Consider the following 12,752-nt stretch of genomic DNA (forward strand, 5'->3'; position numbering starts at 1 on the left):
TCTGTCTTACTTTATCCTGTGGCAGCATTCAGGAGTGGACTGTCAGTACCATGAGATAATGCCACCAACATTTGACCTTTTTATCATAAAGTATCTTTATTACAGGGCAAAAGACCTGTCTAAGTCAGGAGGCAAGTTTACAGGGAGAATTTAATGCCTCTGATGCTCAGCAGGATAGAAAGATAAGGATATTGGGTGCTGAAACTGCCTTCTGATGTTTGTTTTTAGGTGTTGTGGGGCGTTAACAGTATAGCCCACTGACTGTTGGTAGTACTCAGATTATCCACGCCCGTTGACAGATCACAAACTTCTTCTTTCCTGCTAGGGGCTGTAGGCAAGAAACGAGCAAAAACTTTGATGGGTTTACCTTCTTGCTGCAAGATTGAGAAACATGGTACAGAGATGCCTTATTCAGCCTCATTCAACATGAATGCATGAGTTGTTCAGTTGGGTGTCTTTCTTTTGTTCAGAAGCATCCACTTTAAAACCTCATCTAAAGTCCATTGCCTTTGTTAAAGTTCTGCTGAAAACTGATATCTTGTTCTTTCTTTGAAATGGCACACACAAAAATAAGGCAGTAAAGGGTAACACACAAATCACCCTGATAAAAAGGCTCTATTTTAAAAGGCTTCATGGTCCAAATCGTTCTGAAATGTAGAGCAAATATTACAAAGACTTTGCATTATTTTAGAGATGATTATAGTACAGCAAGTATTAGGGTAGAAATATATACAAATAAAGAGAAAGGGAGAAAGAAAGGAAATAGTCAACAAGAACAAATTTTTTTGGCTAGGATTGCCTATATTCCTGACTAGGTTTACATATATTCCTAATTAGGCTTTTTTTGCTGGATAGGTTTACTTATATCTTTTATTAGTTTTTATTATATTTCTGACTAGGTTTATATGTCTTACTTGGTTTAATTATATTTTGGTTTAGGTTTATTTTTTATTTCTGGATAAGCCTTCTTCTGTTTCTGACCAGGTTTGCTAACATTCCTGTCTAGGATTTTTTTTGGACAAGATTTACTTATATTTCTGCAGATCCACCAATTGTTTCTATAGTGTTTTTTTTTTCCCCGATGTAAAAGAGTGTGTTGACTCAAGTGAGAAATACAGGAACACTGTATTACTCTTGATGAAAAGCATGTGCTCATTACTACTTGTATGCACAAAGGTACATTTGACAGTCATGTCAGTTCCAACACACACGGGTCAAACCTTACATGTACCTGCCAGCAGTGGTGGATTTCTGCTGAATAGGTAGCTGCCACAAAATAAACCTTTGCCTAGCATCAGCCCCTTACACAACCCCTGAACCTGCTAGTGTGGATGGAAATACAGGTTTTAAGAGCAAGCCAAATGGGCAGTACAAAGCCTAGTGTGTTTAGAGATGCGATAATAAAGAGATGCCATATGTTGCCGTGTGCAGCATTTGTCAGGTAGGGCTACAAAGGCAGCTTACATTTCTGAATGTAAGGGTAGCATCAAGACACCATTTCCTGTATTGCACAATCCTTGTAATAAACTTGACATGCTTCTGTATGTGGGTGCATTTTGAGGACTGTAGCTGGGAGGGATATGATTTTAAAAAAAGTGAAGATTAAGAAACTGATGCATTTGTAAAAAATGCCTTGCTTTTTCTGGAGAGTTACATGAAAGGAAACATAAAGATGTTTGTGTGCTTGTATTCAAGAAATTAACAACTACAGCACAGTTTTGGTTACACTGGTTTTGAGACATTCATCTGTGGTATACATTGATTACACTCTAATAACAATCAGTGCTCAAATTATTTCTTTATTATTTCATGAACTCTTGTAGAATATCATTTTCAGTCTTGCTTCTATCAAAAGAAAATATCTTGTATTTTAGGTGTTTATGTTATTTGTGGTATTGTTTTCTAAACAAGCAATGACAACCACACCTCTTTAGAGAATCAAATTTATGTAACACTTCTAAAGTCTGTTCACAAGTACAGTGGGCTGTGTCATGGACAAAGAAGTGTGGTCCTTTGTTAGAAGTAATTCTAGCAGTTAAAGCGGCCTATTTATACAACACACCATGAAGACCTGTTTACACGCCACACTATGAAGGCCTATTTACAGGAGAAACCATGCAGCGATTATTCTCGGTAACATGCATTTTAAGCGTGCAGACTAATGCGACTTAGTGCCGAGTGCACCTAATAGCATATCCTCTTGTATTGAAAGGTCATCTGCATTGTAACCAGAGAGAGCTATTACTCTCCTTCCTATCACACCTGCCTTAGAAGAGGAGAACCATTGTACTTCATTGGAAAAACTATAGTATTTGAGAACAGTTGTGAATGAAAAAAAAACCCTGTCTTTTTATGCTTTGTCCCATACTTCTTTTCCACTGTGCACATCATAGAAGACCTCTCTCTACAAATTTCCTCGAGAGAATCAAATGCAGTGCCCACGGTGTGTGCCGTAAAGTACATTTTCTATCACTGGGTCGATGCAGCCTGCTTCACTGTAACATAACAGTGTTTGCAGATACAGAGGAAATGTTCAGAAGTCCTTGGGTATTCACTGGTAGTCTGTGGTTGCGGCAGCTTTGCCGGCCACGGCTTTCTTCATTTGAGATGGGGCTTCTAGAGTTGAGATACGGGACAGGTATGAACGTGTAGTAGCTGCAATGGTAGGCAACCATATGGTACCGTCTACCTTTATACCTATCTCGTCTACGTATCTGTCTACCTAGGCATAGGTTTGTTTTTTGTTTTTGTTTTTAGAAAAGTTGAGTGGGGACGCTGCCTTGTAGTCTCGCGTGCGAGATGAACGTTAGGTAAATTTTGGACCCTCCAAACCTCCCTCCCCCTCACACACATGTAGGTGTGCAGAGAGTGTGTGTGGGAGAGTAGTTGGTGTTTTACGACGAGCCAGCGACTAAGGCTATATCACGGCAAGGCAGCCAGACCTATAAACAGATGTCACATGAAGAGAAAGAACAGCATGCCCAAGACGAGATCTGAACTCTGGACAGCCAAAGAGAGAGAGAAGGTTTAGAAGAAACGCGCGTCAGCGTCTTCCTCTCTCTCTCACACACAGGAGAAGGAATGAAAGGAAAAAAAAAGGGGGGGGGGCATATATCACATTCACACATGGGCGCAAATGCACGCAGAGAAGAGAGAGAAAAGAGGATAAAACGCAAAGAAGGAAAGAGGAATTTGTAATTCGACAGCTCAACTCCACACTAACGTGCGCACGCACGACACTCGAAGGACCTCATGTTTGGGCGCGCACTGCCCGCTCCCCTACCCCACCATCATCCCAAAAAGTGGCAGTTAAATACGTTCTTGAACGCTTACAGCAAAGCTTCTTCGTAAAGAATAATAATAAAAAAAAAAAAACTAGGTTGCCTAGAAAGTGGTTGGAGACAGCCGATGTTTAGTCTCACTACTCACAGAGGCGTTCGTTCAGCCGCCATCCCCCCCAACCCACCCGATACATGTTAGGCAGAGAAGTGTTGGTGGGAGGGGGACATTGTGGGATGCTGAGCGGAGGGTGTTTAGAGAAGCGTTGACGAGCAAGAAGAGCGTGCAGAGATAGTGTAGTCTAGTGTGCTGTTGTATACAAGCAGTGGGCACCAGGGACCATCGGCATCCATATATTTGCCCATCCGCCCTACCCCCCAGTCCCCCTAATCTACCTTCCCACCCTCCCACCCCTGCAGTGGAATGCCGTTACCTAGTTTTATCTTTCTCTCTCTCTTGAAAGAATATCTTTCGCAGACATGACGTCAAAGGGTAGTGTTTTGGAAAACAGGAATAGTGGAGGCTGTCTTGCGATGAAGAGTTTGATGCGGACTCCCTAATAGGTCTGAAGGTTTACTGACTAATTTATTTACCACGCAAGTGTTTTGTTCACTTATTATTTATCGTTTTTTGACTCGCTGTTCCTCGTCCAACATCCTCTTTTTATCTCACTTCCGGTTCTTTCTCTCTTTCACATACACACAGAGAATTGTCCTAAACTCTTTTTTTTCCGATTCCTATAGGTGGAACCGATGTTTAACAGTTGATTAAATTAAGTTGATCGAAAGCAGACTGGCGGACTGGCTGATATGTCGCCTTGTTGGTGTAGGCTGTGAGGCTCACAGGGCTGTATTTTTTTAAAAGCTTGATTTAAGTACGAGAGGCTGTATGGTAATTTAAGTCTCAGCGGATGTGGATCTGGCAGCTGATCAAAGCCCTGCCAGTCGCCTGCATTGGCAAAGTACCCGGAATAATTGAGCATTCATGCTCTCCAATTACTCTGCCTTGAGCATATTGTACAAGTATCGAGTTCTGCGTGGATATGTTCACGCCTGAGTGAACATTCATTTGTCTTTTAGTCCGTGCTAAAAGATGATATAGTAACAAAAAAATCCGGGTTGTGGCCTTTGTTTTTCAAGAAGTAAACAGTAAAGCAGAACCAACTGGCAATTCTGGTTGTCTGAATTTACGATGAAATAAACAAAGTGGAAAAGGTGATCGAATTTCCTTTCTTACTCACCCACTGTCTGATCGCAGCGTGTCTTCACTGGTCTTCAGGCTTTTCTGTATTATCTTCCATTCACTACCGCTAGTCCAACCCATTGACTAAAATAAAATTGAATAAAAACTTATTTTTCGGGTCGGGTGGTGGGGAGCGTGTTAGTATATTTTGGCGATGGTTCCTGATCGGTGGAATGTAACGTCCTGTTTTTCGTCTTAATGAAAATAAACCCTGATCGGCATATCTTTATTGAAAATGTGGGTCAATGGGGTCGTGAAGGTCTGGCGGTAAAGTCGTCAGGTGTAGCGTCTACGTGACACCACGCTGCTGGTTGGCAAACTCAGGTGTCTATGATGACCCCGGCTCGTCTGATTGTAGGGGAATTCATCGGGTGTACCGGCGTTCTGTGTGTGTGGAAAGAGTCGTATTCTCCTCAGTTCCCTTGAATACTGTATAAAAAGTGCACACAAACATTTCATGGAGCTGCGCACGAACACCTCGGCACAATCTTATTTCCTGAACTGAACTAGCTGTAAAATATGGGATGCAATCAGCTGAATCCTTCCGTAGTGATTCTATGAACTTTCTTACTCTGCTTGTAAGCAGTTTAGGTTTATCCGTTATTATCTTTTGTTGAGAATTCCTCTGCACAAAACTTTAGCTAACGCCTGTCATCGGTATAGTGAGGATTTGCTGTCCCGGGTTCAGATCTCATCTCGGTCACGCTTTTCTTTCTCTCCGGGTAACATCTACAGGCCTGGTTGCTTTAGCGTGACACAGCCTTAGCTGCTTGTTCGGCGTAAAACGCCAATTCCGACACTCCTATAATTTTATTTTTTAAAACACTAGTCGATCCCTGAGGTTCCTCGCGCGTTGATGACCAAATTTATGCATAAAAAAGATGTAATTTTCAGTGGTATTATTACGATGTACAGAAATGTAAACTTTATCTATTTAGGCTGTTTTCCTAGGAGAAGCTGTGAGAGAAGGTTGAACTTCAGCGCAGAACTAGGAATTTCGTGCGTGCATGGTTTGTTGCTCTACCACAATCACTTGCCTGCAAAGGCTTTTTACCAAGGAAAGTGCTCGGGTGGGGACGGGCTGCCGTGGTGGTGAGTAGAATGAAAACAAGCCTTTGTTGAATGGAGATTGTAAACTTTAAAAAAAGGAGGGGGATACCGAGCGAAAAAAAAAGAAGAAAAAAATAGAAAAAAAAATAGTTTCTCCATCGCCACTTTATTCTTTATCCTGACCATCGAAAGAGGGATGCCAAAGAGAGGATGGGGAGAGATAGAGAAGTGTTTTTTTAATGAAATATCTATATTGTGTATAGTATAGAGGCTGTGTAGGGGATTTTTGCATTGCGCAATGTGAGAGCATTGAAAGACGTGGCTATCACGGAATCACTCGATCAAGCCTCCAGATCTTGTGCGTCAAGCTTTGGAAGCAGCTGCCCACCATCCACCCAGCCACCCTCCCTTTGCGTCACGCGGCAAATAGTAAGCTATCTCGCCCTCTGATGATGTATCAGTGAAGAGAGAGGGGAGGGTTGGGAGGCTGATGGGAAGAGAAGGGGTAAAAAAAAAACCCAACAGTTTGCGTGTTACTAGGGTAGTGGGAGCAAAGAGTGGTGTTGGTGGTGGGGAAAAGAAGGGTGTCTATGTGTATGCGAGCGCGTGCGCGCGAGTTTGTGGTTGGTGGAGTGAGAGATTCATTTTGAGTTTAGAGGAACTGGGGATAGTTGGTGAGGTGGGGTGGAGGGAGATTTAAAAGTGAATGTCAGACGCGTGGAAGGGAAAGATCTGGTGGCAAGGGGTGGGTATTTTTCGGGCCAGTTCCCTTGCAACTTTTTTTGTTTTTATTTTGCATTAAGCCGAGATGAGAAATGCATATTGTGGCCGACTCTAGGGAAACAAGGGATAGATTTTCCACCACGGAGACATGCGTGCGTATTTCCGAACAAGCACGTGACCGACACCCTTACCCAGGTCCCCCCACCCTACACATTCACCCCTCACAAACACCAGTCAACAGTTACCCCTCCTCTTACCACTTCAACACCTCTGTCTTGTCGGCGGCTTCATTCTGGAGGTGAATTAGTTTTTTTTTTTCTTCCTTTGACTGGTGCGTTATCCGCCGTGAACCGTGGCGTAGTTACGGCGTTGGGAAGCTAACGGAAGCTCGCGCGCATGAATGGGGCAACGTCACGCCAGTGCTTCTACCTGCGTCTCTCTCCTCGTCGCCCTGCAGCTGCGGCTTTAAGCAAGAAGGAGCGAGAGAGAGAGAGGGTGGAAGGGGTCAGAGAGAGGGAGAAGCGGCGTCTTCAACAACCGAAATCCCTGACAACGTTTTACCACCACAGCGACCCAGCTGCTGGCTGGATGTTGACGGCGCTCTCAAGGTTTCAAGGCCGTGAGAATCACGTTGCTAGTGGTGTTGTGTGTGTGTAGTTTTTAGTGGAACCTGCATCTTTGACCCCGTGCACTGTGTTGCAGCCAGAGCAAGCCTGGTTATTGTTATTATTTTGAAAGAGGTCGTTGAAAACAAGGTGCAGTCGTGTCGCCATATACTGTTTGCGGTGGACGTCCAGGAACTAACAGTGATTTCGTTTATGCCGTGTCGGCGTGTGTACACGTCCATAACATCACGTACAGTGGCCGGAGGCACGTTGGTAAACATGGATTTGAACCTGCGGGTAAGTCGATTATTGATCTATGTTTTCTTGACTGGCATTCGGACTTTTGGCCCACCTCCACTTACTACAACTACCCCAACTCACTTGCAAAGTCGCATGCAAACTCCTGTCTTTTTGTTGGTATAGTTTGGTGACGGCTCATCCACATAGTCTTTGAATCTTTGTCCGTGAGATCTTGAACATTCTCGATCATGTACTTCTCGCTTTCTGTGTGTGTGTGGAAGATAGTGTTTGCGTACAACCTAGTCCATTAAATTAACGAAGAATAAATGGACAAAAAGACACTATAGACGAAGATTTTTTTGGCAGATCTTGCCTAGGCTAGAGTGGTGGTGCCCATTTGCTGCCAGTGCATTTCAGCGTCGAGTTGCTGCTGGGGATAAATGATTTAAGTGTCAAAATAATTCGATGGCCCCTTTTAGCACCAAGAAAGTCATCTGTCCTGGCCTAGCAGCAAGGGTATGGGGAGCTAGCCATGGAATGGTTACGGTATCTGGTGCCGTTGTTGGCGTGCAGAAAACCATCTCAGTGTCGGACGTCGAGAATTGAGGAAAAGTCCAAGAAAAGTCTTGAGAGGGTCAAAGTTCAGGGTCAAGGAAAGCAAGAGATGATGATGATGACGACTGTGAATGTGTACGGGACCGCTTGGTGCCCCGTTCAAAACAGGGCTGTCGAAGCGACAACGACAACACGACAACGATCTTTGAGATTTGCTCCTGACATATTTCAGTCCACACAGGCTTGTTAGTACTGAAAGGCATCAATTAGTGTGCAAGCATCTGCGTTGGTTTTTTTGTTTGTTTGTTTGTTTGGTTTTTTCCCATTGTTTGTGCTTGAACTTTAGAGGTTACGGGAAATTTTTAACGAGGGACGCTCCCTCGGCACCGGGATTAGCCCCTAAGATATCCACGCCCAAAGTATATGTTAGACTTTGGTTTCCCTAGTATTTTATCCTGGTCCTGCAGAGCCCGGTGAAAGGGCAGATTGTTTGCCTTCCGAAGCTGAATGGTACGAGAAGCTAGGTTGTTCGTCAGCATCCGTGATGTGCTTGATAATGCTGGAAGGATAGGCGGCTAGCTGGATCATTATTTGAAGGGTGAGAAATGAAAGCTGTACTTGACGAAAACTAGCTGACATCTGAGGTGCGAGGAAAGAAGATTTTGTTTCAGGGAGAGATGGTGAAACCAGGTCGATTGTTAGAATGTTGAGATGTGAGAATAAAAGAGGCTTTGCTTGAAGGATGTAGAGAAACTACTGTTACGATCTAAGGCGCGATAAATGGAGACTTGCTTGACGGGTATGAGGAATGCAGGTTGGTGTTGAAATCTGAGATGTGAGAAGCAAGCAACAGGATGTAGTCGTGGGATGAAGCATGCAACATTAACCTTAACACGGTGGCAGTATCCTTAGATCGAATGGCGGTCCGGGACTTCTGTCATTTGAAGTGGGAGCTGCCTCACTGCCTCATTGTCTCTACTTTTATTTCCCGCTGTGCATATGAGATTGGCATATTCATCTCTTCTCTCTCATGTGCATTCAAGAGAGTGGGCACACTTCCCCTGCCCTTCCCCTCACACACAGACATATATACAGCCCTTTGGCAACAACAAACGAATAGTCTTGGGGGTACTTCTATGGAAGTACTTCAAAGATAACTATAGGTTAAAAAAAAATTTGTGGTCATGTAGGCGCAACCTCGGAGGTTTGCGACTATGCTAGAACTTGTGTCTCGAGTCCAGCCAGGACTATTCACAGCAGGTTAATCAAATTCCGTACGTCCAGCCCCGAACTGTCGAGGGCAAGTAAAGCATCCACATACCTCTGGCTTTGACAGCTCTCATCATGCCAAACAATAATAAGCTTCGAGATTTGCGCGAACAACTGTGTGGAAAACTGTGTCGCTAGTCTCGTTCAATTCTCTTTCAGTTCTCGCGCATATATGTCGGCGAACCTGTGCCAAGATGGATAAGAAGGAAGACGTCGTCGGGCGTGAGTTCGGTAGATTCTGCGGGTCCATTGAGATTCCCTGGCGGGGGAGAGCTGCAGATTATCTGCTATTTCCTGTAGACCTATTTGCCTTGTAATATGAGTACAAATCTTGCCGAGGCTTCCGAGTTCAAACAAAATGTCACTTAGTATGATGGATTGCTTATCAGGAGAAAGGTGTGTTCATCCTTTTACTTGTTTTACTTGTTCATCCTCCCTCGTTCGTGCGTCTTTTCCCTTCACATACACACACTTAAAGCCATTTAGAAGGCCAGTTATCAACAACGATGCCCTTCCGTTAGGTCATATACAGCATCCAGATTGTTGCTACCTCCGCGGCAGGGCTGCGCCTGGCCATTAATTTAATATGTGGCGAGAGGGGAAGGTGGCGTGCTTCACCGAGAGATGCTGACCTTTGTCCCTTACTACCATTAACTCCCGTGCCCTCGCGCTTGCCCCTCCAACCTGCACGCGTGCCCCACTGCACCCCACCCCCACAGCACCGCCCACTATCTACCCTTGTGGCATAAGACCGCGATTGTGCGTGTGCGGAACCCCCAATCGTTTGAGTTTGTCGGTGGTGTGTGTGTGAGAGAGAAAGATCATTGGCGATAGCTCTGAAGTCTGACCTACTGCTTATTACGAAGTCGAATATTTCAAGTCTCTCGTGGAACTCTAGACATGGAAATCTTTTCGTTTCCTACCCGCTGGACCCCTTACGCCCCCTGTCGACCAGTTACTTCCGCTTTCCTTTCTGTTTTCATCTCAATGTCTTTCTCTCTCATCTACCCCTCGCACATATACACACGCACGCATTTGAATAATATGTTCAATATATGATTGACAAATTAAAACTTATGGAAAACTGCCATTCAAGATGATGATGATGATCGAGAACTCTTTTTAAATTTATTCAGTATATCTGATCTTCAAATGAAAACTTTCTAGAGCTTGTTTCTGTCAGACTGATGTCTGCGTTAGCGACTGGTTTTCAACGAGCGAATCCTGTGCCAAAGACCTCCAGACTTTCCCCCGTCCAGCCTCGTTGAGAACAGGCGGCAGTTGTATTCATTCATTACCGGAACTATTACCTATCATCGGAAGAGTACAAGAATTTTTTTTTTTTATCAGACTGCGGATATAATGTCTGCAAGATGATCGGTAGAGATCCTAGGCTCTTGTAAGGAGAATGGTTTACGGTTCGATCCACATGCAACTTTCTCCACTTCATCACCACCCTTCCCTTCCCCCCTCCTACCGTACCCTGTGTACGGCAGAGAAAGGTGAGGAGAGGGGTAGGATGGATGGATTGTGGAGAATCAAGCAACAGAGACGTGCAGTAGCGGGCTGTAAATTACGACTATCTGCCTGGCCAACCAGCAGACTGGCAGATTGCAGTTGCAAGTGTTTCTGATACCTGCCCGCTTCCTACACCCTGCAAATTGTGGCCTTCCAGCTTTTTCTCCCCCTCCCCTACTCCCTTTCATCGACTGTGACGCCTGTCTCGGGAACTATTGTCGTTGATGTGCAGAAGTCTACTGATGTATCATCACTAAATGCAGGGACACACAAACCTGACCTCATCCTGAATTCGGTTGTAAATGTGGGACACGCAGCGAGCCCGAGGGATGAGGGATAAAATGTTGGTCAGATGTTAAGATTGGTGATTTTATCTTCCCCCACCACCAATCCTTTGGACCAATCCGTTGGATCTCGTTATATGCAGTTTTAGTTCTTTCATTTCTCACACTCTTTTTCCACATGTGTGTGCGTGAGAGAGAGAAAGAAGGAGAGACATGGTCGTTTATATATATATATATTGTGTGTGACATGAAATATTTATCATGTTTTTGACTTAGTCGTTTATATATATATACACCGTTACCTACCCGCTTCCTACCCCAGCAAATTGTGGCCGTCGAGGTTTTCTCGTCCATCGACTATGACTCAGAGAGAGAGAGACTCAGACGACAGCAATCAGAATCCTACTTGATTCTATTAAACACGCAAACACTCTGGACCATAAATTCATCATTATCTCTCATTTCGTCTGCTCGGTGCTCACCAAAGTGCTGCAGGAAGGCGGCTGGTGCGAGAGAGCTGTGTTTGTGTGAATTACCAGAAAGATGCAAGTCTCTTTACGCTTCATTTGTGTGGTTCCGGTCCATATACCGCGCACAGGTATCACTGTGAGGAATAAGCGGTCTGTTAATACGAAGCGCAAATATCTGCACGTACTTATAAATCTTTGAAGCACCCAGCTTCAGATAACACCGCCCCTCTGGCACTCGCTGGGTGCTGTGGGCTTGTGAGACAGGTTCATCGGTGCTTGAACTGCGGGGTGAGCGGGTAGGAGGGAGAACGTGCCTCATTCACCGTGTGCCTGCGCCTCGGCAAACTGTCGACACAGACAGGTATCAGAGCTCTTCATTTTGCTTGGAGTGAACGAAAACAGTACCCACAGACAGCATCCCTTCTGAGTAGGAAATGGGTTTGGGAGACAGTTCAAAAATCTTTGGCCATCGCTTCCTACCTACCGTGTATCTTATCAGCATGCACTTTCTGGATAGATGCTGCGGCTTTCCTCCCTTCTTTCCCGCTTTCTCTCTCTCACACACACGCACACACCGCCGCCCACCTCAGATCCATAGCGAAGAGAAAACACAGGTAAAGCCAGACATTCTGAAAGGTCAGACTTTGCCGTTTGCTGTGCGCGTGCTAGATGTTGGTGCAGTCGTCATTGTCCACCCTCGTCTTGGTTAACAGACTACTACATCAGCGTCAGCTTGCGCTGCCTCAGGTTGCAGGGGGCATGAATGGCGGCGTCGTAGCGCCTCGGTTGTCAGGAGGAGATGGGGGTAGAAGCTGGGTACATACAACCATACAACCATACAATAGTTAAACAGCAGAGGGACGGAATGTGGTTTGGGGGCGGATGACAGGGGGAGGGTGTGAAGGGAAGCAGTTGTGTCTAGATGTAACGACTGCGTGTGAATATGTGTAAATGAGTGAGTGAACGAGCTAAGAGATTAGGAACGAGTCTTCACAACAGTACGTGGTAGATGAAAATGAAGTCACAGAGTAGCCATCATCTCGTTCATCGATCGAATCAGATGCTTTTTCTGTGATTTTTAAGTAACAGAATAAGGAAATGAGAGATCACAACAGACCGTACAAAGCTGGTGTTGTTGATTCTTCTTTTGAATGACATTTTGTCAGAAGCGGGAGTGTACGGCAGTGGCAAAAATATTGAGCGAGTGAGAGAGAAGATAAACAAGGAGTATGGCATTTGTTATTTTAGGAGAAGAGAATCTGTTTTGTAGGGTGAAGAATACTGTACAAAAACAGATATACTTGAAAAAAGAAGCAAAATGTGATAGCACCGATAGAGATATTTGACGCCCACAAACAGGTGATAAACTAGTGAATCTGACAATAAAGCGACATCTCGCTCGCCTGCCCTCACGCGCTTGTCGGAGGCTGATTCCTGTGTTTTCATAATGTATGCTGCTCGGACTGGCATTCCAGGTATTTGGCGAGGGTGAGTCGTGTAATTTTAAACATCGTCAA

This window comes from Pomacea canaliculata, linkage group LG2, assembly GCF_003073045.1.
Source record: "Pomacea canaliculata isolate SZHN2017 linkage group LG2, ASM307304v1, whole genome shotgun sequence".
NCBI lineage: Eukaryota > Metazoa > Mollusca > Gastropoda > Architaenioglossa > Ampullariidae > Pomacea > Pomacea canaliculata.